General features: G+C 38.0%; 1 pseudogene; it reads left to right on the top strand.

Annotated features, from left to right (window-relative positions):
- The first annotated feature begins 10,026 nt into the window (after positions 1–10,026).
- LOC149192029 (guanine nucleotide-binding protein-like NSN1 pseudogene) lies at positions 10,027–18,380 on the top strand (annotated as a pseudogene).
- Positions 18,381–24,762: the final 6,382 nt, after the last annotated feature.

The following is a 24,762-nucleotide window of genomic DNA, read 5'->3' as shown; positions in this document are numbered from 1 at the left end:
TCACCTCGATCTTTAAGCTTCTACAAATTGATAGTAGAAGTAGGTTATAGTATTCTACTTTGATTTATATTGTGTTATCGGGTTAACCTACATCATAGTTTCTACATGGTACCAGAGCTAGATCTGTAGGAAATTTCTACATGGCATTAGAGCGAGATTTGTAGGAAATTTCTACATGGTATTAGAGTTGTGAACAATATACTGAGAAGAGAATTCAAAGTTTGAAGTTCAGGGTTGCAGGTGCAAATCGAATTCATATCATACTTCAAGGTTGGCTAATGGTGTTCTATGGCACGAGACTCGAGTATGTCTTGGAAGGTAGTTCAAATTACATAGCATGGAAAGATAGAATGGAGGTTGTATTAGAAGACAATGGCTTGAAGGAATTCATTGATCAAGAAATCCCAAAGCTAACTTCAACTATTGCGCAAGAGTTGGCTGAGTGGAAGAAGTGTGTGGCGAAGGTGAGATAGATCATCCTTGAGGGAGTTCGAGACCATATTTTCTCGAGTCTCCATGGGAAGGATACTCAATTTTCAATGTGGAAGACATTGAAGGACCTCTACTAGAACAGTAGCGACCAGAGGAAATTGGTGCTCAAGGATAAGCTTCGAAGAATCAAGATGGAGAAGGGTGATACTATTTCCACATATCTGAATAAGCTCACCACATGCAAATATGAGCTTGGCAATGTCGGAATAACTACTACAGAAGATGATATGGTGAGCCTCACTCTCCTTGGCCTTCCAAAGAGCTGGAATAGCTACTAGGTCTTTGTGAATGGAAGGGAGAAACTATTGTATTGGGAATGACTGTGGTCAGATCTCATGCAGGAGGAGATCAGGAGGAGCACATGAGATGGTTCTTCATCCAAGGATGACGATGATGAAAATATGGCCTTAGAAAGTAAGTCAAGGAAAGGGAAGGGGAAGGATTCCCATTCCAAATTGAATTCTTCTCATGGAGGGAAGAAGGGTGACAAGTCTAAAGTAATATTCTTTAATTGTCATGAGATGGGACATTATGTGACTAATTGTCCATCGAAGAAGTCCAAGAAGGGATCCTCAAAAGGATCGGAAGGTGAGGCATTAGCCTCTCAATTTGAAATGGACTTTACCCTCATCGCATGCATGGTGTCATCGATGATGGGTTGTGTCTGGTATCTTGAAAGTGGAGCCTCATTCCACATGACCAGTGATAAAAAATTATTTAGTGCCTTGGAGGAGAAAGACCTCAAGATGTGCATAGAGTATAGTGTTTCAGGAGTGGGCATGGTTGCTTTTCAGAGGGAGCATGGACCTCCTATCACCTTGATAGATGTGATATATGTGCCTGGAATGAAGAAGAACTTGGTATCAGTCACAATGTTAGAGGACAAATGCTACGATGTTGTCTTCAGTAAAGGAAAGGCATTCCTAAGACATATAGCCATGAGTTAGACCAAGAGGATATGGATTTGGGTGAAGAATCTATATAAACTAGAGGTATATGATTGTGCAACATTGAGTACGAAAGCAGAATTGGTGCAAAGCCAAGAGATTGGTGAGTTGTGGCATAGGTGGTTGGGCCATTTGCATCATGGGGCTTTGAAGATAATGCAATAGATATCTATAGGACTTCCCAAAGGTAAAATTGAGAAAGTTAACACATGCAAAGGTTATACCTTGGGAAAGTACACCAAGTCTTCCTTTCATGATCGAGACAGTCGAGTAGAGGCTATCTTAGAGTGAGTTCATACTGATGTGTGTGGACCATTCTCGACGGCATCAATAGTGAAGCAAAGGTATTATTTGATTTTCATTGATTATTATTATCGTAAGTGTTGGATTTATTTCATGCAGAAGAAGGACCAAAACTTCACAAAGTTCTGTGAGTTCAAAGATTTGGTCGAAAAAGAGTTAGGGAAGAAGATCAAGGCCTTGAGAAGTGACAATGGTGGATAATATGTCTCTCAAGAGTTTAAATACTTCTACACAGCGGAAGGAATTAAACGAGAGTCGACGAAACCTCATAACCCACAATAGAATGGGGTGGCCAAGAGGAAGAACAGAACTATTGTAGGGGAAGCACGAGCAATGCTACATAACCAAGGCCTACCACTTCACTTATGGGCTGAGGCATGTAACACAATGGTCTATTTACAGAATAGAAGCCCGCATCACATACTTGGGATGGAGACACCAGAGGAAGTTTTCTCCGGTAAGAGACCAGATGTGGGTCACTTCAGGATCTTTGGCTCATCAGCATATTTCCATGTGACAAAGGATGCATGGAATAAGCTTGAGTCAACATCAGAGTTGGGGATACTTGTGGGGTACACTGATACACCTCACAACTATCGGGTGTACTCACCTACCAGTCAGAGGACAATAGTTCGTAGAGATCTCAAGTTTAATGAGCAGAAGGCCATGCGAGTTTCCCTTGAGAGGGAGCTTCAAATACAGGCTGTGGGGAATTGTTGGTTCCTAAGGAGGAGGAGCCTCAAACTAATGTGGAGCAGCCACATGTAGAGGTTCCAGGAGTGGAGACATCCACTCAAGCAGAGTCTTCCAAAGATGGATGGAAGAGGATAGGAAAAGATGACAAATTGTTGAGGGATGTGAGAGAGAATGTGGGAGCACCATCTTCTCAACACAGACAGAGGAGGTCACCTGAGAGGTACACTGGATACATGGCCCTTGCTAGGGAATGTGTTGAGACCAAGCCATCTTCCTTTGAGGAAGTAGTGCAACAACCGATTTGGGTAGATGCTATGGTGGAGGAGTATGACTCCATAGTTCGTAACAGTGTTTGGGCCATGGTTCTGAGACCGGAGAACAAGTCAGTTGTGAGTTCCCGTTGGCTTTACAAGGTAAAGCAAGTTGTTGATGGTAGTGTGGAGAAGCATAAGGCAAGATTTGTTACCCGTGGTTTTTCATAGGTTGAGGAGGATCATGTTGTTGCAATGTATATTTCGACAGAGGATCAAGATGCTGACATTTTGACAAAGGCATTGTCAAAGTGTAAATTTGAGTTCCATAGAGACAGGATTGGGGTGGCAGATAATCCCTTTCTTGTTGAGAGGGACTGTTGAAATGTGGCAACAAGAATAGTCCAATTTAATTTTTCCTTGAATTAAATTGTGAATTAAAATTGAATTTAGTCTTAACAGCTACTTGGAAATAATTAATTAATTTGTTTCAAATTAATTAGTTGGAGAAATTCAAGTTAGAAGTCTTTCTAAGTCATGCGAGAGTTATCCCTTAAATTAAGGAGATAATAATGAATTATATTTGAGCTGTAATTAGTTAACTCAGTTTACTGAGTTAAGTCTAGTTAAATTAGTTCCAAACTGTTTGAGGAACTAATGGTGAGTTAACAGTCAGTTGATGCATGCATGCATCCAACTAGTGCTACTCCAGTTAACTAAAGATTCCCTCATCAAAAACTCATGCATGTCTATTCTCAGAAAGACCCAGTTGAGATTAAAGTCAAGGACATTGTACTATTAGTTGCATGTGTTTTCGTATAAGGAAAACTCGAGCATGTAGTCAAGGAATCATTCCTTGAGGATTGCCCAGTTCTGACAGTGTGTGAGAGAGGTCGTCCACTTGGTGAGGTGAAGATCATCCACTAGGAACAACACAAGGAAATAGGAGATTGGAGGGTAGAGAGGAAGGCTTGAGAAAAGCCAAGATTGCCTGTGAGCATCTGTGAGTATTGTACTAAGAGCTGGCTAGTTGTGAGAGCTAAGGCTTTGTATAATTCCTATGTATTTCCACCTTGTATGATAATACAGATAGTGGGGTTTTTAGTTGAGGCTTTCCCCCGAGTATTTTCATGTGTATTCTGCGATTGATTCTTCTTCTTTTGGTTATATGTGTTCAGCTTGATCTTTAAGCTTCTGCAAATTGATAGTAGAAGTAGGTTATAGTATTCTGCTTTGATTTATATTGCATTATCAGGTTAACCTACCATCAAATTTCTACATGGTATCAGAGCTAGATTTGTAGGAAATTTCTACAAGCACGTGACTGCTGCCAAAAATTGCACAATTTTCTGGGTTGAGATGTAGTGCTGGGCCAGATTGCGCAGTTTTCTCAAGGAAGCTTGTCTGATTGCATTGTGCAATTTCTGAGCCCGGTAGGTTTCCCAGTAGATTTCCACAATTTTTGGAGGGAAGGCTAGTTCCCCTCCAGAATTGCACAATTTTCTGGGGGAGTTTCTTAGCCAGCAACTAGCTTAAGTCTGGAATGGCATCCCGTGAAAGGAGTGAAGCAAACTGACATGCACAGGCTAGCAAGCCACTAAAATACAAATGAAACCTATGTACTTGACAGTGTAAGACATGCTGCTAAGGATGGTTGGTAGGGAGGCTCCAAAATGATGCTGAGGAAAAAATTTGGAGGGTGGTTGTAGCCGCTACAACACTTGGCAACATAATGGTATAATTCCAGCTCTTTGAATGGACCTTGTTCATGAAAACAAAGTTTAACAACTCGAGAAATATTGTTTAGTTCTTTGTTCGTCTTAGCTTCGAAATTTGCTTGATTGTAAGATGTAGCATATGCCAAGATCTTGGTCGGTCGGCACACATTCCAAGCCAAGCCAACACAGTTGTTTCGATTGGGGATGAGGGGTATATTGGTGCACAAGCCATATGGTCATCAGAGTTTTAGTTTCATCTATAGTTTTGTTCCATTGCCAGAAGGCTTGGTCATTACCCTAGTGGAGTCATGCAGGAACACAAGCATTGCTCTGCTTCCAGCGAGCCTAGTCAGTACCCTAATGAAGTTACTTGCATCACCTCTTTGTGCAGGAAGCCTTTCTCTTCTTTCGCCTTATTCATTTTTTTTTTTTTTTTTTTTTTTTGCACATTTTCATTTTTCATTTTTCGTAACTATGCATAGCACTTATTCATTTCAGAAGTGGAAGAGGGATCCCAACTTATTGAGAGCAGAAGAGATTGTTCTTTCAGATAAGTAGTTTATATATACCCCTAACATTCTTGTTAAGGTTTTCGCCCTCACCTTACTCTACTTGATTGAGTTGACAAGGATTAACCTAAAGACAACCAGCTAGAGTAGGTGATACTAGTTAGCATGCAAGCATTGTGTTTTAACAAAGCTTCACTTCGAACAATACATATTTTCCATTGATGTGTCACAGAGAGAAGACAACAAGTTCTTCATATAGAGGCAGGATGACAGATAACCAAGTATTAATAACTACACAAGCCCTATGGTACTTTACCTAGCTTATTTCAAGAGTCACACACGGTTTCATGAGAAACTAACCTATGAATGTAAACAAGAAGACATACAAAAAAACAAAGCAAAAGCAGGAGTAAATACGCAAGAAAAGCGAGTAAGAAAACAAGCATGCAAATAAACAAACATGCAAGATAAAAAGAAAACATGCATGCAAGAAAACAAACTAAAAGAAAACACTACTCCTACTCCTAATCTAACAGTGCATGGGCCTACTCACGTGAAGTGATACTTCCAATGTAGCCACCGACGCATTGGTCGACCCATGTTGGTGAAGGTATGGTAAGCGAACAACACAGTTGTGCGAACCAGCAAACAAAAAAGATATAACAATGAAGATAAACACACTTTGAATTTAAACGCATCCATAGAACATAAGTGAGTGCAAGTGCATGACATGCATTTTGTGGACTTACCATGGAATTGTGCAACACTATGTGCAGATGTTAAGCATGTGCATATTATTGACTGTGACATGCAAGAAAATGAAAGAAACAAAGACAACTTGCGTTGTGCACCTGTGCTTGATATGTAAGATTCCTCCAATGCATGAACGATGGGATCATGTAATTAAAGTGGAGGAAGAATAATCTTTGTATGAGGTTGATCTTCAATGCATATAGATGAGTGATGAGGAGTCTCGTGTATTTCAACAATTTCCTGATCGGAAGTGAAACCAACCTCAAGACAGCAAGGGCTTGACATAACCATTAGCTCAAGCTAAAGTACCATGATGATCTGTGGGGTTTCAACTTTGTCGACAGATATATAATCATAAACAGGTGGATTTGAAAAGTCAACTGTAATAGAATCATCATCGTTATCAAATACAGGGTTAAATAGATCACGACGACTATGATCAGCAAAATCAATGATTTCATTGGCATCCTTATGATTTGATGAATCAAATGGAGGGGTAGATGAGAAGCGAAAAAATTCACCCTTTGCGTTTCTAGAAAAGGAAGATGAAAAATCAAGGGGATTTTCAAAGAATGATTTTTCCTCTCCATTGTCGGATGATGGACTGACATCCATTGTGTTCTGGGAATTATCAATAATGGGTGCATCCATAGATAGAGATACACATGCAAAATGAGGGATGGAAGAATCACCAAATATGTCAGGGAAAAATGGAAGAGACATGGAGAGAAGGGAATCATACTTCGTCGTAGGTTGATTCTAAGGCTCCTAGTCATACTCTTCATGAATGACAGCGTAGGTTGGTTGTGCAACACCAACTTCGTCAATAGCTTGATTCTCGTTCACAACAGGTTTAGAGTTCGAAATGGAAGAACACAAGATATTGTAATCCAGAGGATTAGCAGAACATGAAGACAGAGGTTGAGGTAAGACATGCATGTGACAACCCATGGGCTTCACAACCAAATGTGCATGAAAATTGAGAGAAGTGATGTTGGGAGGATGTGACAGTTGAACGGACATGTGTCCATGCTATCCCACATCACTCTACAATGGTGGAGTTGTTTGATGAGGGGATGGTGGACAATCACTTGTGACAATGACTGTGTCCATCTGTGACGACATATCTCCATCACCAAATTATGATGAGTAGAGCTTGGGCTTGAACTTATTCTTAGGATTGACAGATTTGGTAAGATAATATTCAAATCTGTCCATGAGATACTGGAATTTCATTTGACTTTTAGGAGCTTGAAACTACAACACATGGAAGTGGTCCCAAAAATCCATAGGAGATTCTTGTGGGGTCTTCTGTTGTTTTAATAGTTTTTTGTCAATAGGTTCTGGATAAAATGATGGAAAGTAGATTCAATGAAATCACAAAAATGCTCAAATGAGTGCACGTTTCCGGGAGGCAGACTCCAGCACCACCGTTGTGGGGATTTACGAAGTGTGTATGCAAGTAGTAGGCTGGCCTCTTCATCAGAACATTCATCTGAACTATCAAGAAATGCATAGAAGTATTGTTAGTATACAGGCCAGACCACTTCGCTTTCACCATCATATGTGAATTCAGACAAGAGATCAAAAAAATCCCTCATGATGTCGAGAGGTTTGACATGCAAAAAACATCACAGAGAGATGAGTGTAACAATATCCATGATAGATGTACGAAGATTCAAAACATTATGAGAGGACACAACTTTTCATCTGGCTCTCCTTCTAGTGCCAGAAATGTTGACGGTGTTGGACCCACCAACATGTCAGGGGATCTCCCTGGTAAGAAGTCCCAACTAGACCTCAGACCATTTGTTGTAGGAGTCCCAATAGTGGGTCGTACAGTATTTCCTTGACTGCGGTTGTGCGTAGAGGTAAGTGACATGTCCTTGTTGGTAGAAAGGGTGTGACATGCATAGCAAGCCAAAGAAGGTGCATGAATGGTTCTAACACATGGAAGGTGGAATGAGTGCGCCCCTTGGAAACCTATGTAAACACACATCTTGGAAGGGAACACATTATCAAAGATGCATCACAAACTATAAGGAAGGTGAATCAACAATCCAAAGTGATGGTTAAACCAACAACACATCTTAGTAAGATTCATACATACATAAACAGAAAGAGTCTATACATACATGTGTAAGAAAATGGATACATATATCATTAGAGTAAACAAGTTAACTGAAATACAATAATTACATATGCATGAAACGTGTTGGCTTTGTTATATAGCAAGTGAAAGTTCCAATCATACAGTACAAGCATGACCAACCAATAGTCTCGAAAATGGAACGCTACAGTCATTGTCACCTGCTCCTCCAAAGAGATGTACTAGCTCTGCATTGTGGGGAAGCCAAGGCTCGTTACAGTATTCTCCAAGTTTTCTCTAAGATACTCATATCAGAATCTTGGCTTACCAAAATCCTATACAATGAGTTATGAGGTACTATAAATAGCAAAGGGTGTGGTGACCCTTGAAATTCCCCTTCGTTAATGTTCACCTACCCTCATGACTCTTCAACTACTCTATGACTGTTACATTCAACTATTGACACTTGAAGTTCCACTTTACAAGATGTTACATACAATATACACATGTACCTATGTGAGACAAAATAGGCTTGAGAAAGGCATGTAAGACATCACTAAGACTTAGACAACTATGGGAATACCAACTCTTTGAAATCCTCATGATGGTCAACAGTGGAAAAATGATGCCAAGCTTGGTAGTCCATGATGGTGTCTGTGTACTCTGTGGTGACATCCTTTTGGAAATTAACTCTTGCCTTTGTTGCATTTGGGTACAATGATTTGGCTCATCCATCCAACTTGTTTGATAACATGTGCATCATTGTCTTGATTGCAGCTGGACCAACAACATACTGGTACATAGTGTCTGCACTAATCGTCAAGTCTTTGCTAGTGGCTATCCACATCAACTCGGCAAAGTACGTGTCAACCTCCAGTTGGAATTGATTCTTTGCCTTTGCATCAGTGAGTGTCCTAATAGATGGGATCGCATTTGCACGCACAACAACATCCATGCTTTTAAACACCCGTACATGCCTTCAACTCAACTTCCATGGGCTTCATCATCTTGGGAAGCCATAATGGGGCTCCTTTGTATCTCATTGTCCATGTTTTCATGCGGTCGACAGTAGTATTCAAGTTTGACAAGATATATTCTCTCCTAGCACAACACTATTACCAACCATTGAGATGGACAAGTACCTTATGCACAGTACCAAATTTGAAATACAACTTCTGCATGATTGTTTCAAGGGACGATACTTCATCCAGTATCACCTTCTTCAACTCTGCTATGGTGGATGTTGTAACATGTTCTCCTCCCTACTGGGCCGTCTGTAACTCCTTATCCATTCACTCATTCTATGCTATCAAGAAGCGAACACTCGAGATAATGGCTTCGGCATATGCTCTAGTAGCATAGGCCAATGCTACTAAATGCTTGTGCACATTAGATATGATCACTTGTTCTTCAAACTGCCGAAGAGATCTTTGTAAATTAAGAGTAGACACTCTCTGAAATTGCACAACCCTATGTTGTGACTCATGGAATGATACGTTGTGCATCTCTCCTTCTGGATTGTCTCCAAGGATCTCAACATCTCCTTGGTTGCTTAGGACTTGCTTAGCTTACCGATATGATGAAGCCTGCAGGTTGACCTCTTGTTGGTAAGGCATGAGGTCGATGTCTTTCTCTAACTTTGGCTTCTCCATCCCCATATCCATCTACTCAAGTACTCGTTCAATCTCTTGAGCGGAGTCCTTCTCCTGCGACTTCTCACCTTGTCTACTTTGTGTCAACTGCTTGGATGATTCTACCACCTGTATGGGCATAGTTTCATCAGTCTGTGCATGTTGCACCCGCTATTGTATCTGTCGCTTCTGCACTTCCTTCTTCTGTCTATGCAGCTCCTTTTCTTTCTGGAGTTTCTCCTTCAGCTCTTGTAACTCCTTCACTGTTTCCTCCATCCTCTTTTTATCTCTCTACCTTTTCATGGTCCTCTTTTCGCCTCTTCACCTCCATCTCCAAAGTTGCTTTCTCCACAAGTGGGTCTGCTATGAAATTGAAACTTTGTTTTGCCTCTACATTGTCAACAATTTTTCTCTTTCCTTTTTCAAATGCATGTATGTTACCCTTTGTTGTTGCTGTTGCTGGTTCTCTCCTAGATGCTGATTCATGTTGCTTCGCTAACCATTCCATCGTGATTCCTACTGGTTCATTAGGTCTTGAGAAGTTGTGACAATATCTCAATGGGTCTTCCTCAGCCTAATGACAAGCCCCATGGATACAAGGGAATTGCACTCTCACATAGTGATCATTTACAAAACAATGCGGGTTGTACAGATTGAAGCTTCTGGTTCCAAAAGTAAATCTTTTGAACTCTTCTATCTCGGAATCCTCATGATTGAGATTCCATATCTCGTATAACCCAATCCACAATGGAAGAGTGGGCCAGGGTGCCTTCTTCTTCCAATGAAGTATAGCTGATAGTCTTGTCGAGATGTGCTATGACACTTCTTGCGCGACGAGCTTATCCATGGCAAACTTTGGTAAAACATGTGGAGAATTCTCCACGCTACACATCCATATGAAGGTGTCAAAAGATGAGGCATACCAATGCGCTATGTTGATCAGTGCGTCTATTACTTCCTTCAACATGCAAGGTGGATCCTGCTCAAATATCATCTTGTACATTGGGGTGAAAAAATGGTATGACAACTGTGTGATGACTCCATGGAAGCTACATTCAAAAAATAGTTTGAAATAAGTGTTTACAGAGGTTTCCGCTGATGTCCATGCCCACTTCAAGCTTGGGAACATCTGACGAGCACAGATTGCATCCAAGATGTATGCAGACATGTAGATTTTTGTTTTCTGACCTTTGGGTGGCTGCCGAGCTCTTATTACACATTCCTTCTGCCTGTGAGACAACATGTCTTACCAGTTGCATGCTTTGCCTTCACTATCCAGTTGGTCCAACGTGATCACCCAACTTTTGGGAAGGTCTCCGTACTCTCTTGGACATATAAGCAGCATGCAAAGATGACCAAGAACTGAGATACCTTCCGCAATATCTTCATCTTGTAAATCTAGTCGGGTGCCATCCTAAACTTGGCTGGCTCCTTCACCCATCTCTTCAAGATATCCCTCGAGGTTGCACTGTTGTTGGGTATGTTGAAGGGTGTCTCCATTATGATCACTGGCTTCGACAAGTGGTACATCTGCTATTAGTCCATTTCCTTGAAGGTAGAAAACTCTGTCTCGATGACACTTCTTAACACCATTGTCTCAGTATCATTGTCCGAGATGATCCATTGTATCATGTCCATGCATGGAAACGTGGGGTACCTGCATGCAATCCGGTACAAGTTGGACTTGTGAATGTTCACATAGACCTTGTGGTCTTTAAGATCTTCCTCAAATGTGCTTGAGAATGGATCATTGACATCTTTCCATTTTAGCTTGATGTGTTTATCTACAATTTGCTTGGTGTCTTCATAAATTGGAAAACTCATAGAGACTTTCTCAATTGCTTCTTCAGTTGCACTTTCGTCGGTGTCCTTTGACCCTACTCTCTTGGAGGCCATTGAATTTGAATTGCTGAGAGATGGACGAACACCTACTATATCTGGAGACATGGAAACATGCATGGACAGAAATATCTCAGTTGAAAACAAAGAAAACTTGAGGACTGACACACAACATACCCAGGGGACTGTCGGCAAGGATTGCACAATTTTCATTGGGAGGCCTGGATATTGACTGTCGGAACTGCGCAAAATGTATTTTGGACTGTCATGAGGCTGGTTGACTATTGGAATTACACAATGCGCAATCCAGGCTGACCTATTGGGTGCTTATATTGTGCAATGCGTAATTTCAGTCAGCAAGGCATGCAGGCATAGGGACCACATTATGCAATTTTTTTGGCCAGTAGACATTGCCTCTCAGAATTGCGCAAAGAAATCCTAGAGGTTAGAGCCTGGCTAGATTTTCACATTTTGTGGGAGGAAGGCAAAACCTTCCCTCTGATAAGTGCGCAATGTTGTTTGGGTAAGGTAGTGCCCGGGCTAAGGCTGCCCAAACCCACTGACGGATGACTAAAAACATATGAAGATTTGAATGCATGGTGAAACTTAGTGTAGGAAAGAGTGAATGATCATGCATATAAACAATGGATGCAATATTCAGAAAATGGGAAAACATGAATGTGTGTGAAACGGGTCACCCAATCGGTGATCGTTCGTGCAAAATAGTGCCATGCATGCGATAGCACTGAGATGCAAACAAAAACTAAAACAGTGCTTGTATAGGTTAACATGAATGAAAAGAACAACAAGGATTCACAGAAATCAAGCAGACAACACTCACACAAGCCAAGACACAAAAGTGACATAAATGCTGCAAAAGACAAGTGAATTGAACTTACTCGAAAATAGCTGAGCTGGATGTGCCAAAGACTCCTAGATGTGTTGTGGGATGTCAGAGCTCCAAAATCGATGTGAAGAATGAGCTCTGAAGCGTTGAATAAATAAGTTTGAGGCTCATGATGCATAGGCCAAAAATATAGGAAAAGGTGACACTTGGAGGAAAGTTTCTAAAACGATATTTGCATGTAACCTCTAGCTGTGAAAAATACATCCCTAAAATATAGGGATGCTTTTTTCATGTTTCTTTTTTATATTTCGGGAAAAGAATCCCATGCATGAAAATCAATTTTGCTAGGTCCCGGGTGGAACTGACCAACCTAAAGGCACATGCAATGGTCTACAAGATTGAGAGAGGGATTTACGCAATTTATGAGTTGAGTTGGGTTGGATGTCTGAGAGGGATTGCACAATTTCTGGGGTTAGCAGGTGACTGCTTCCAAGAATTGCACAATTTTTGGGTTAAGCTGCAATGCTCGGCTAGATTGCACAGTTTTCTCAAGGAAGCCTCTCTGACCACATTACACAATTTATGAGCCCAGCAGGCTGCCCAACAGATTTGAACAATTTCTAGAGGGAAGGTGTTCCCCTCCATAATTTTGCAATTTTCTGAGGGAGCTACTCAGCTACCAACTAGCTTAAGTCCGAAATGGAAGTCTATGAAAGGAGTGAAGAAAATTGGCATGCACAGGCTGGAAAGCGACTGAAAAATCAATGAAGCCTATGTATTTGATAGTGCAAGACATGTTGCTAAGGATGGTTGGTAGGGAGGCTCCAAAACGAAGCTAAGGAAAAATTTTGGAGGGTGGTTGTAATCGCTACAATAGAAGGATTGTTGCAATTGAATCTTTTCTAGTGAAGGAATATAGCGTTCCAGTGCAGGAACAAAGTGTTCTAGCACAATAATGGGGTGTTCAAGTATAGGAACAGAACGTTCCAATACAGGAACATAGTATTCTGGTGCGATAACGGACCCATTCTGGTATAGGAATGTAATGTTCTAGTACAAGAATGAGAACTTTCTAGTACATGAAACAGATTTAATAACATAAGAGATTATTATTTCTTTCTATTTTCTAAGCATTCAAATTCGACCACAGGAACATAATTATGTTTTTTTATGTCATTTTAAGTTTGACTGCAAGGCGTTCTTTGTTCTTTTATCAAAGTCTTTGGCGAGTAATTTTCTTGAGTGAATCTAGTACCCAAAATGGCTTGGTGTCATTTTACTTAAAGGTTTTCTTTGTGATCTATTGTTTGTTGGTTTTGCATGATTTAATTATTAGATCAAAAGTAGGATTGGCAGAAGTTTATTCCAGAATCTTTGGCATTTCCTGTGCGATGCCTCCAAGATTACGTAGCCCTGGTTTGACAATTTAATTATTGAAGGATTTCAATTGAATTGTAATTCCAACACTCAACAATCTCCCCCACCCAGGTTCAATTCTTTGTGAATGACATGATGATGAGAAATATTATTTTAATGGATATGTGCCTATAAATATTGTTGTATATACTCTCACTCCCACCATTGGGTTGAGAGAGAGGATAAAAAATCATGATAATACATATAGTTACATATTCGAGCAGTCTAACTATTATGTTTTTTTCCTTTTCATCAGAATTTGGTGATACAATTTTTGGCCAACTATTGAATTTTAGTTTTTTAATGTGCACTTTTTAACATATAAATGGTTTCAATTCACTAAAAACCCTTGGGGCACTCATTTTATGCAAATTACATAGTTGAAACAAGAGATTGCAAGAAACCCATGCTGGATTTTGAGCAAAATATACCAAACAAAGTGCCTGGAAAAAGGAAAAAAAACATCTAATAATTAGACCACCACTTACATATATATGCACAATTTTCTTTTACATGTTTTCATAATTTTTTTAATTTAATTATTTAATGTGATATACATAGCATTGATCTATATATATAGTGTTATATGATATGTTGTAGTGAAAAAATAAATTTAACTAATAAGTATTCAATTAAAAATAACAATATTTCTATATAAAGAAATGTGATATATATATATATATATATATATATATATATATATATATATATATATATATATATATATATATATATATATATATATATATCTGTGTGTGTGTGTGTGTGTGTCTACAACATCTCCCCCATAGTGTAATATATAGCAACTCTCAACTAAATGTAATTAATTTAATTAAGAGAGTGATGTTTTCATTTCAATAAAACAATAGAATTCGAGATCAAACAAAATTGATTAAAATTTAATTAAAAAGGAATAGTAAATAGTATTGAAATAATAATTAATATAATGTTGTAGTGGCTAAAACACCCCCCAAAAATCTTCACCTTGTATACTTAAAAATTTTGGGCCCCCCTTGCTTTTCAAAGTTTTCATGATTATCCTTCTTAATACTTAGTCATGCTCTTTAAAATAGTTTAGTCATCACTAAATGCAATCAGTGAATGGATCTTTGTCATGGCTTGCTTGAGCATTAAATCTTTCACCACAACCAAAATTTCACGATATATACTTTACTAAGGATGGTAATCATCCATCATGTGAAAATGCGCTTGTTTAGGCTCTTGTATCAACTAATTACACACTATTTGCTTTAGTTTCAACCTATACTTTGAGGCTTTTGGTTACCTGGTTTGTATATTTCACATATGAAGCATACCAAGGCCCAAGGATGGAAATGCAAGATAGGTGAGGGGCCTACAGGAATTTCCCATGCAAGATGGAGTCATAACAACCACCACATTATTACAACATCTAGATTTCATATGGAAAGGTTGTAGTTATAGCTACAAGGTGAGATTACAAGGAATATGCTAATCTTATTTCCTGTCATATGTGGGAAGCCATGGGCACATTTATTGTTGAAAATATAGATCTCGTAGACCTTGAATGGTCACCAAATGACAGTGAAATTGATGTTTAGGACTCCCCACTTTAGTACAAGTTTCTTATTTACTCTCTAAATGTTTTTCCATTGTTATTATTTTAAGGAAGTAGAAGATCCATAGAATATTGATATTTTGGCCTCGAATTTAGTGATGAAAATCCTCATGACATCCAAGATGAAAAGCCTCAAAAAATGTGAAAAATTGTAGGTATGAGGCTATACTCAGTACATGATACCCTCCAGCAAAATGTAGGCATATCCACGTGAATTTGAAGACCTATTTTATTAATTTATCACATCTCTCATAGGAAAGGTTCCAATAGTAAAAAAAAATTCCTTTAAAGCTAAAGGAAAATGTATAAGATGGGGTAGTCTTCACCATGTCTCATTTGAGCTGATAAAACATGTCTTATTGCCTACATTAGATCATTCACCTTATGAGAGCACAAATTTCAACATTTTAATGAGGTCGATGCATGTTTAAAATAATGGCATGCCACTTAAGCTACAAAATCTACACCATCAATGGTTACTTTGCATTATATATCTATTATTAGTATTTATCTTCGATCTCATTTCTTATATGAAAGGTTAGGAGAACTTGTCTGGAAAAAGGATGAAATTAATGCACTTAAAAGCTTGTAAGTTGAACATGATAATAATGATCAAACATGTCTTATTGCCTAGATCAAATCATTCACATTATGAGAGCACAAATTTCAACATTTGAATGAGGTTGATGCATGTTTAACAAATAATGGCCTGCCACTTAAGCTATAAAAGCTACGCTGGCAATGGTTTCTTTCCATTATATATCTATTATTAATATTTATCTTCGATCACATTTCTTGTATGAAAGGTTAGGAGAACTTGTTTGGAAAAAGGATGAAATACATTTGAATGAGGTCGATGCATGTTTAACAAATAATGGCCTGCCACTTAAGCTACAAAATCTACACCGCCAATGGTTGCTTTGCATTATATATCTATTAGTATTTATCTTTGATATCATTTCTCATATGAAAGGTTAGGAGAAATTGTTTGGAAAAAGGATGAAATTAACGCACTTAAAATCTTGTAAGTTGAACATGATAATAATTGGAATAAATTATTAGAACTTCTTGGAAAGAATAGATACCATGTGAAAGATACCTAGCACAGGATAAAATGAGAATTGGTTGCAAGAGGAATATTGAAAACTATTTGATGTGATGAATCAATATTTATGGTTGAATTCAATTGAGAAAGAAGAAAAACCTATTGAAAATGTTCTCGGGGACAACATTGATTGGGAAGTGATTGTTGACTATATGGCTACCAAAAATCATATTTCTTACTGCAAAAAAATGGTATATTAATTTAACATCATCCATGGTACAAACTAGATATTGGGGGAATGTAGGTAGCTTCGTATTACTAAAGAAGCAACTAAGTGGGGTGCCCTAGTTGAAGGAAGGCTTGGTATAACATGCTTGAGGTGTTGGAGAGAGATGGTAAAAAGTTTGGGGAAGCGTTACAACAAATCATTCTTCAAGAAGTTAGAAATACTAGTAAAGTGATATATCCTTGGTTTGATCGAGTAACATAGTTTTTTCAGTGGTATGCTTATTCTAAAGGACCTTTAATCCATTCTTATAATTATGCATTGGTGGAAGCAAATTTGAGATTTTGGAATACCCCAAATTTGTTTTAAAGGGTCAATGTTTTCCATGTTTGGTTTCAAATTTGCATGTGGAGACTAATAAGAGAATTAATGGATCTGTTGAAGACATTTGTGAAATAGTAGCAACATAATGCATCTATATTTTATAATTATTTCCCATCTTAGCACAATAGTGCAAGATAATTAGTCTATTGGTCATGAGAAATGTGATGCAACTCATCACGACCTCTCTCAATGCATCACAATCTCCCTCAAAACATCTCATGTTAGTTTTGTGTATATTCCTCTTTTGTGCACTATAACACAACCCGTTGTGTTGCAATTTCACTACACCACATTGCATGAGGGAAGTGCAATGTTTCAAATTCCCCGACCGTACAAATTCAAAGAGAAAAATATTGAATGATCATGCACATCAAGAAGTTGTGATTATTGGATCTGACTTTTGACTTAACTTTTTCTTAAGAAAAGAGAAAGAGCAATGTGTGTCGCTATGAAAAAGGTACAAAATAATGAAGAAAGTGAAGGAGCGTAACAAGAAGAAGGCCAAGGAGGCTAAGAAGCTTTGTAAATATAAGAAGCACAAAGTTGAGAAGGATCCTGACATACCCAATGATTTTCCCTTCAAGGAGTAAGATCTTCAAGCTCTTGAAGCTAGGCAAGTTTGAGAACCTTGAAGAAATAAAATAAAAAAATACTCAGAAAAGAATGTGTGCAATAGAGAAAACTTGGCTTACTAGAAGAAGATGCATATTTGAAACAACTTTCCAAGTCCATTTCAAAAATACAAGATGGTTTTGAAAATAAAAACTTGAGTTCAAGAGATGGCGCAATTCATGAATAAAATGTTATTTTGGAGGTGATATATGTCAGATATCCTTTTGGAGTGTGATGTATAGACATGTAGCAAATGGTGTTGAAAGCAGGTCTTGAAAAACATTTAGTTTTACTTATTAATGAAATATATCTTGTTCCTAGGGAGGTTGTAGAGAAATGGCTCAAGTATCTTAGAGAAGAACTTCCAACTATAACCTTTAAGTGCAACATTCAGAAGCGAAGGTAAAATTTAGGATGGAAATCAACATAAAAAAATTCGAATGACACTCCAAAACTATAGACTAGTGATTGTCTTGGAGCTGAAACATGCATAAGGTTGCCGAAAAATTATTCTAGAAGTCACGAGCTGAAGACATCCATTAATGTTGGTATTGTGGGGCTTGTTAATTTTGGTAAAAGAGACATTATAAATAGCATAAAAATATCATATGTTGTCAATGTTGGAGCCACCCTAGAATTAACAAGAGTGATGCATGAAAATCACTTAGACAAGCATTGCAAACTATTAGACTGTGTTGGGTTGTCATGGCCAATTCTAGTGACAATAATCCAACAATTTCTCTTTGCAACTAAAAAATGATTAAAAAATTCAAGGATCATGTATCTTTTTTTAAGGATATTTTGAATTGTGTCCATCTGAAATGTTGATGTGCTTATACAAGCTTCCTAGATTTTGTTCACTCGATGACTTCTTGCAAAATATTTCATCAATTTGTGGGAAGCTAAAGAAAGTTGGTGTAGAAGACATCGTATTAGTTGTTATGATTGTTATAAATTATTGGAATGAAGGAAGGATACCATATTATATGCCGCTAGTTTCACAAAATGAGGGGTATGGCAATTAACAAATATATTGATTTAGTTGGACATGTTCCTAAATTCTATTCCTGTTAGTATAGGAAAATATTGCAGCAAAGATAATGGGTGCTACATGTGCATAGGTGATTCAAAAAACAATATCATGATACTCAATACAGCCAAAATAGTTATCCTATTATGGAAAGAGCACAAATTAAGAATTCACTTACATGACAAGGGAAAAGAAATATCAAATAATGACTTCATTTCTCATCCATGAAAGCATGTCATAAATGTTTATTAATTGTATTTCTTTGTCATGAAAATGGGAAATACCAAATTCATGCTAGAGTCAATAAGAATATGAAGATTCACTTACAATAGGTTAGGTCATGAGCAAATTGAATAGCCATAGGGAAGGTTAAAAGTCACCTACCCATTTGTATAAACGTATCCTAATTTCTGTAGGCAAGGGGATTTTATTGCTTGAGTCTTTTAGCATAGAGATAGCTATTAGAACTTAGGTAGCTAGGAGAATTCATACCCTTGGCCATTTTAGACTAAGTTGTGGTGAGGCTAGGGGACTTATTTTGGGAATGATAGGAACATCTCAACTTCCACTATTAGATTTTGATGGGCATGTGGTACATGTACTTGGGATTGCAACATTGTTCATAAGAAGCCCTTCACTCTTGGCATAGATTCTCATGTACTTTCATGGTGGTTGTAATGGTTATCTGATAATTTTATTATGTTTGCATGTTTTCTTTCACATGAGCTATAGGTTGATGAACTAATTCATCACTTATTTCTTGTATGTTTGTTGGATATATGCTCTTTCATTCCCTGCATAACATTAGTTATTAGTTGTGAAGTACTTTGTAATTAGTTTCTAGTGATTTCTTCACTCTTGTATGTCTTGCATGGTTTTATCAAACTAACTCCTCTTGAGATGTACTTGGTCTTATTGCAGTGTTATTATATTCTTGCAACATGTTCTTCAAGTTTATCATTTGTGGGTTGATTCATTCTGACCCCCCAGGTATTTCACACTGGCCTCACATTAACATCTCTTCACCCAAAACCCAAGAGAAAATATATAAACATGGTGGTAGTCAACCCCTCATACCTGATGGGACTCCTATCCAAAAATATGTGAGTTCTAATTGGGACTTCACACGAGAGAGATCTCTTTACTATTGGCAATACATTTTTCCCTATTAACATAACATTCTATAGATAACGAGAATTTATCAAAACTTGGTTTTTTATCATTGTATGTATAGGGAAACTTATTTTTATTTTATAATTTTTATATGTGATTTTAACATGATTTGGTTTAAATTTCTCTATCATCCATACTCATGTATCATTACTCTAAGCATGGACAATCTCCCATAAAGCATGGTTATAATTTGAAGTTTTGGTTCTTTTTCCAATGTCAACTTCCTTTTGGATTAGATAGTGGAGGGTGCCACAAATTTCTCCCTTGAAAGGATTCTAGTTGGTGCTAATCCCAAACCTGTGGCAGTGAGCTTCCCACCTCCCACCTCTAGTGCAACCATTTCACCTTCATTTTCATTGACTAGCCACTATTTCCTCTCTATTTCTTCATTTTCCTATCTTGGCCTCCACTCAACTTATGTGTTACTTTATTTCCCTTCTCTTGATCTATACCCTTATTTTTCTATACCTTTCCTAAGCTTAGCACCATGGTGAGGAGGGTCTCAAGTTGTAGTGGTAATTATGGTCTACAAAGTTAGTATGCCACATGACTTAGCAAGGGAAAATAGATTTTTCTCACATGTATTGGGCTTAGACACCTCTAGAGGTATGAATTGATATTGACATTACAAAATGTAATACATGGGTTGAGTGAAGCTGCATGGTAGACTTGGAAAGTATTGTTGATATTGGATCATATATTTTTGAACATAGGTAACATGAGGAGTCTACTATAAAATATCTCCAAATAATTGACCTATATTGGCAAATGAAAACCATTGTAGGAAAAGTTCAAGTTGAAAGGAACTAATCTAATAATGAGACTTTGGTCCTTCTAGATGCACTATAACTCCAAATAAAATATGTGGACTATAAGTTGACAAATCTAAAAAGCTAGGTATATGATCTGGAGTTTTAGGAGTTTTAGGAGGTTGTTGGGCACACCACTACAATAAATGATAATTATCCACCCACTGGAGATGAACGATTCCCTGGTATTTTTATCTTTACTTATTGTTAACTACAATGAAGCCAAATCTTAGTTTAGAATTAGGTTTCGTACTACTTTTACTTTCATACTTTGGAATTTTTTGAAAAAACTTGTGTAATTAATAATTCTCAAACTGAAGGGATAAAAGACCTTCTCTATTGCTACCAGCATGGTTTCCTTATTGGCATATCAACACTAATGCCTATGTATAGTTTAATATCATTTTAATATAATTTCAAATATAGCACACAAAACAAAAAAGTTAACATGAGCTTTGTATCCAATCTTTTATACATATCTTGCACTTGAAATGTTGAGTTCTCTATAAATAACATTCTCTATAAAAAAACTTTATAAATAAAATATTTTCAATAAAATAAGTTGATATGTATAAATATATATGTTTGTTTTAAATAAGTAATATATAAATTGTTATTTTTATATATTGATGTACTAAAAAAGAGAAATTGATGGATTATTTTAAGTAGTTGAAAATTTTGGGTTTCATGTAATAGGTTCAGGGTTGTTAGGCTAGCTTAGGTAACTCCAAATTTGATTAATTTTTCATTAAACAAGCATACATATATACCCAATTAGATCCATCTTAACTCTAGATCTACTAAGCATCAAAAGGGATCGAATCTCTCGAGGTGCAAAAATAAATCTGAGTGTGAAACTTGAGGAAAGGTTTACAGCTCGAGATATTTGATGCCTCTCGATGCTTGACAATGATGATGATGATTAACGTCTACTAAGATCAATGTGGTCTATGTTATGAAGAATTTGGTATCTACAGATAAATACTAATTCCCTAGATAAGTAGCCATATCTAGAAGAACAGTTTAAAGCACTTTAACCTTTTTCTATAAACAATAGATAAGACAAAGAGAATGAGAGGACCTACTTGTACTTTTGCTTTCCTCTTGCCTCCTTTGTATTGGTCCTACACTCCTTCTTGTACTTAACACACTTGAGAAGTACCTGTAAACATCAACAGAAGACAAAGAACAAATCAAAGCAAAAGATCTATTGATTAAAAGTAAATGGAATCAGATACATTCACACATATAAGCATCACATATCAACATAAGAATATGGAAAAAGGTGTAAATACTTTATTGGATAGAAGGAAGAATTAATGAAGCCTGATTCAAAGTTACTCCTCTAGCTTTGGTTCCATCCACATCACATCATAAGGATGACATTTTGGTAGCATAACGACACTTACAATAGTCTCAATTCTCAAACTAACATTATCTCCTTACAATTTATCAAATTCTAGCCCCTGACCACTTAGATGAGTACTCAATTTATAGGAAGATGGAGGAGGTTTCGTCATCAATGAGGGTATTGAATGGCCTTCCATACTTAGAATTAGTTCCATGGAGGAAGGGATGAGAGGATAGGAGGTATCTTAAATCATTCCTCATCCATTTTCGAGCTCTTAGGAGATGATAAGTGTGGGAATCTTCTAGAAGGCTCCAAAAGATAAGAATATTCCCCAAACCCTATGTGAATTTCGCTCAAACTCGCCCAACACAGGTCAAAGAGGGCCTAAGTGCTTTGTAGAGCACCCTGGCATGGACTTAACTGCTTTGTAGTGCACCCTTGCATGGGACTACCTTCCCTGGTCCTTCTAGAGGTCATTTTAGGATGTCTTGAGGCCATGAAACTGTCTGGGAAGGAGGCATTCAAAAGGTTGACTTGTTTAGGGCATGTAGCAACTAAAATTAGGGTTTGATGAACCCTAAAACACTGATCTGGATGATGGGAGTGATGTGCCCAAATTGATATTGATGAGCCCCAATTTTTGGTAACAATTTGGGCTCATTTGGCCTACTTACCTTGCTCAACCCTTCATTTTTTATCACTTATGCATCATTTCTTAGTATATTCGTGTTATTTGTAGCAAGAAGGGTAGTCATTATGCCTATGTGGCTAATACATGATGATTTCAGGTTTTTTGACATTAAATGGAGAAAAGACCACGCAAATGGAGACAAGGAGACATCCAAGGTGGCATTGCGGGTTTATAGGGAGGTTGTCCACAACCTTGAATGACCTTCCTCGTGATCTCCACCCCAACTCCGAGCTCCAACAGCTATCACCACCGAGCTAGAAGGCAGCCAACGGATTCTACAGGAACAACAGTTTACTTTTAGTTGGACAGCCAAGCTCCACTAATTGAGGAGGCCAGCTTGGCCCTCATCATGTATAAATATTGAAGTTGTAGCCTTTGATAAAGACTCTTGAAACTTTGTTGTAGATTTTTGGATTACGAGCTGTAGCTCTGTTTTTGCTCTTTGTAAGCCAATTTTGGCATGTTGTTAGACTCATGATTATGATCTTTTAATAAAAGGCAGGCAGATTTGGATTCAATTCTGAGTTCTTAGGGGAGCTATAGCTCTCAGGTTAGGGCCCAACCTGAGAGCAATAGACCTCCTTTTCTTTGTATTGTTACTTGTCTTTTTTTATCATTGCATTTCTTTCCTTTACATGCACTTGAAAAATACAGTTTGCTGAGTTGACTGTTTCGGTTTGGTTATGTAGGTTAGTTTCATGAATGCAGTTGTTTCAGTAGTTCAGAATTAGCGTAGGGAGATTGAAGTTACGTTGAGTTCAAAAAAGGTTGAATGCATGCTCACTTTCACCTCTGTTTGGGGACCGGAAGTGTAGACCGTGCCAACTGCCAAAAACACTGTTTTAACATATGCATGCAAGTATTGATGTAATGTTTTCGATTGAAGAATTGTCCATGCGATTATATCTTGAATAATGACTCTTTGGTTCAGCATCATGCACGGTTTCCCTTCAACTTACATTGCTGTCATTTGATTCCTAATAAAACAATTAGAATAGGTTGGTGAACTTTCGTATCACATGCAAGATAAGGGTGATTTGCTTCATTTACACTGCGCAGCACCACTCCATCATGTTCTGATCCTTCTAAACTGTGCCTAAACCACCTACTCATCCTCTGTTCAGCTCATTTTCCCTCCAACCCTTCTATTATCCACGTTGCCTCAACGTTTCGGCCTTCCATTGCCTCTACCCTTCTATCGACCAACCAGCTCTATCCACTCTCTCTCCATCTCATTTCTCTGTGCATAAGCCACCTCCAGCTCCCCTTTCATCTTACCTATCCACCCATACAGCTCCTTCACTCCTCCATCATCCAAAACTCCGACTGCAGAACATCCTGTAGAAGTTAGCAGACTTCCTGTAGAAATCCCGAGCTTCCTGTAGGATCCCCTGCAGACATCCTGTAGAAGTCTGCAAACACAGTTGCCAAGCACCTGAACGTTGTGAACTTCTGTGGAATGATGTTAGGGATCCCCCGGAACCTCTCAGAGTCCTCTTGACCTTTCCCAAGCCTTCCTCCCCTTGAACTACCCCTCCACAGTCAAGAGCCAGTAAGAAGCACAATCATAATAACTCCACCCACTTGAGAAAAAATACAAAAACGTGTTCTCTTCAATGGAAGTAGTTTAAATTCATGCATCTCATCTCACTAGAAGTAATGGCATCATTTCTAGAAGTTGCATTCCCACCATTGCATCATAAGGATTAAGCTAGTCAGATTAGGGTTTACTAGGGTTTCCATGTTTGGTTGGCTTTCAGTTCATTCTTGCAAAGTAGGTTAATTTCCTTTGAGATAGCCTTCGTTCATCATTTAGAAAGCTTCTTCTGAGAACATATAGAAGTTGGCTTGAGCCCTAGCAGACTTGTGCCAGCTGACCAAGTGACAGCTGCGACAAGAGCTAGTACTTGTGCATACAGCACCGTCGCTTCCAAGTTTGTTACGAACTACCGGGTTGATAAAATTAGAGAAGGAAGCTCCAGGAGTTGTAGCATTATTGCTACAATACTGGAGCCCACCATCTTTTTGGCACCGTTGCCGGGGAAGCATCAGAGTATTAGTAATTGTTGCTTTTCTTTTGTTTTCTTACTCTCGCCTTCTGCCAAGTAGTTTATTTCATTTCCATTCTGCAGAAGTAGCATAGACATTTCCTACTTTCATAGATTAGCCTTTCAATTCCGCAATTTCAATTTTTGAAAGCATAGATTAGCCTTTCAATTCTGCAAGCGTAGACTAGCATTTCCATTCCTGCAATTCCATTTGAGCAAAGTAGATTAGTCCTTTCCTACTTTCGTATTAATTCTGCATTTTTATTTCAGCAAGATAGTTAGTTGTAGATCAATCTGTTTCAGTT

The sequence above is a fragment of the Pinus tabuliformis genome, chromosome 2_2 (genome assembly GCF_031772625.1).
Source record: "Pinus tabuliformis cultivar Carrire ecotype Pingquan chromosome 2_2, CPIR1, whole genome shotgun sequence".
Taxonomy (NCBI): Eukaryota; Viridiplantae; Streptophyta; class Pinopsida; order Pinales; family Pinaceae; genus Pinus; species Pinus tabuliformis.
Note: the sequence above shows the minus strand (reverse complement) of the source record. Positions and strands in the feature narration are given on the sequence as shown.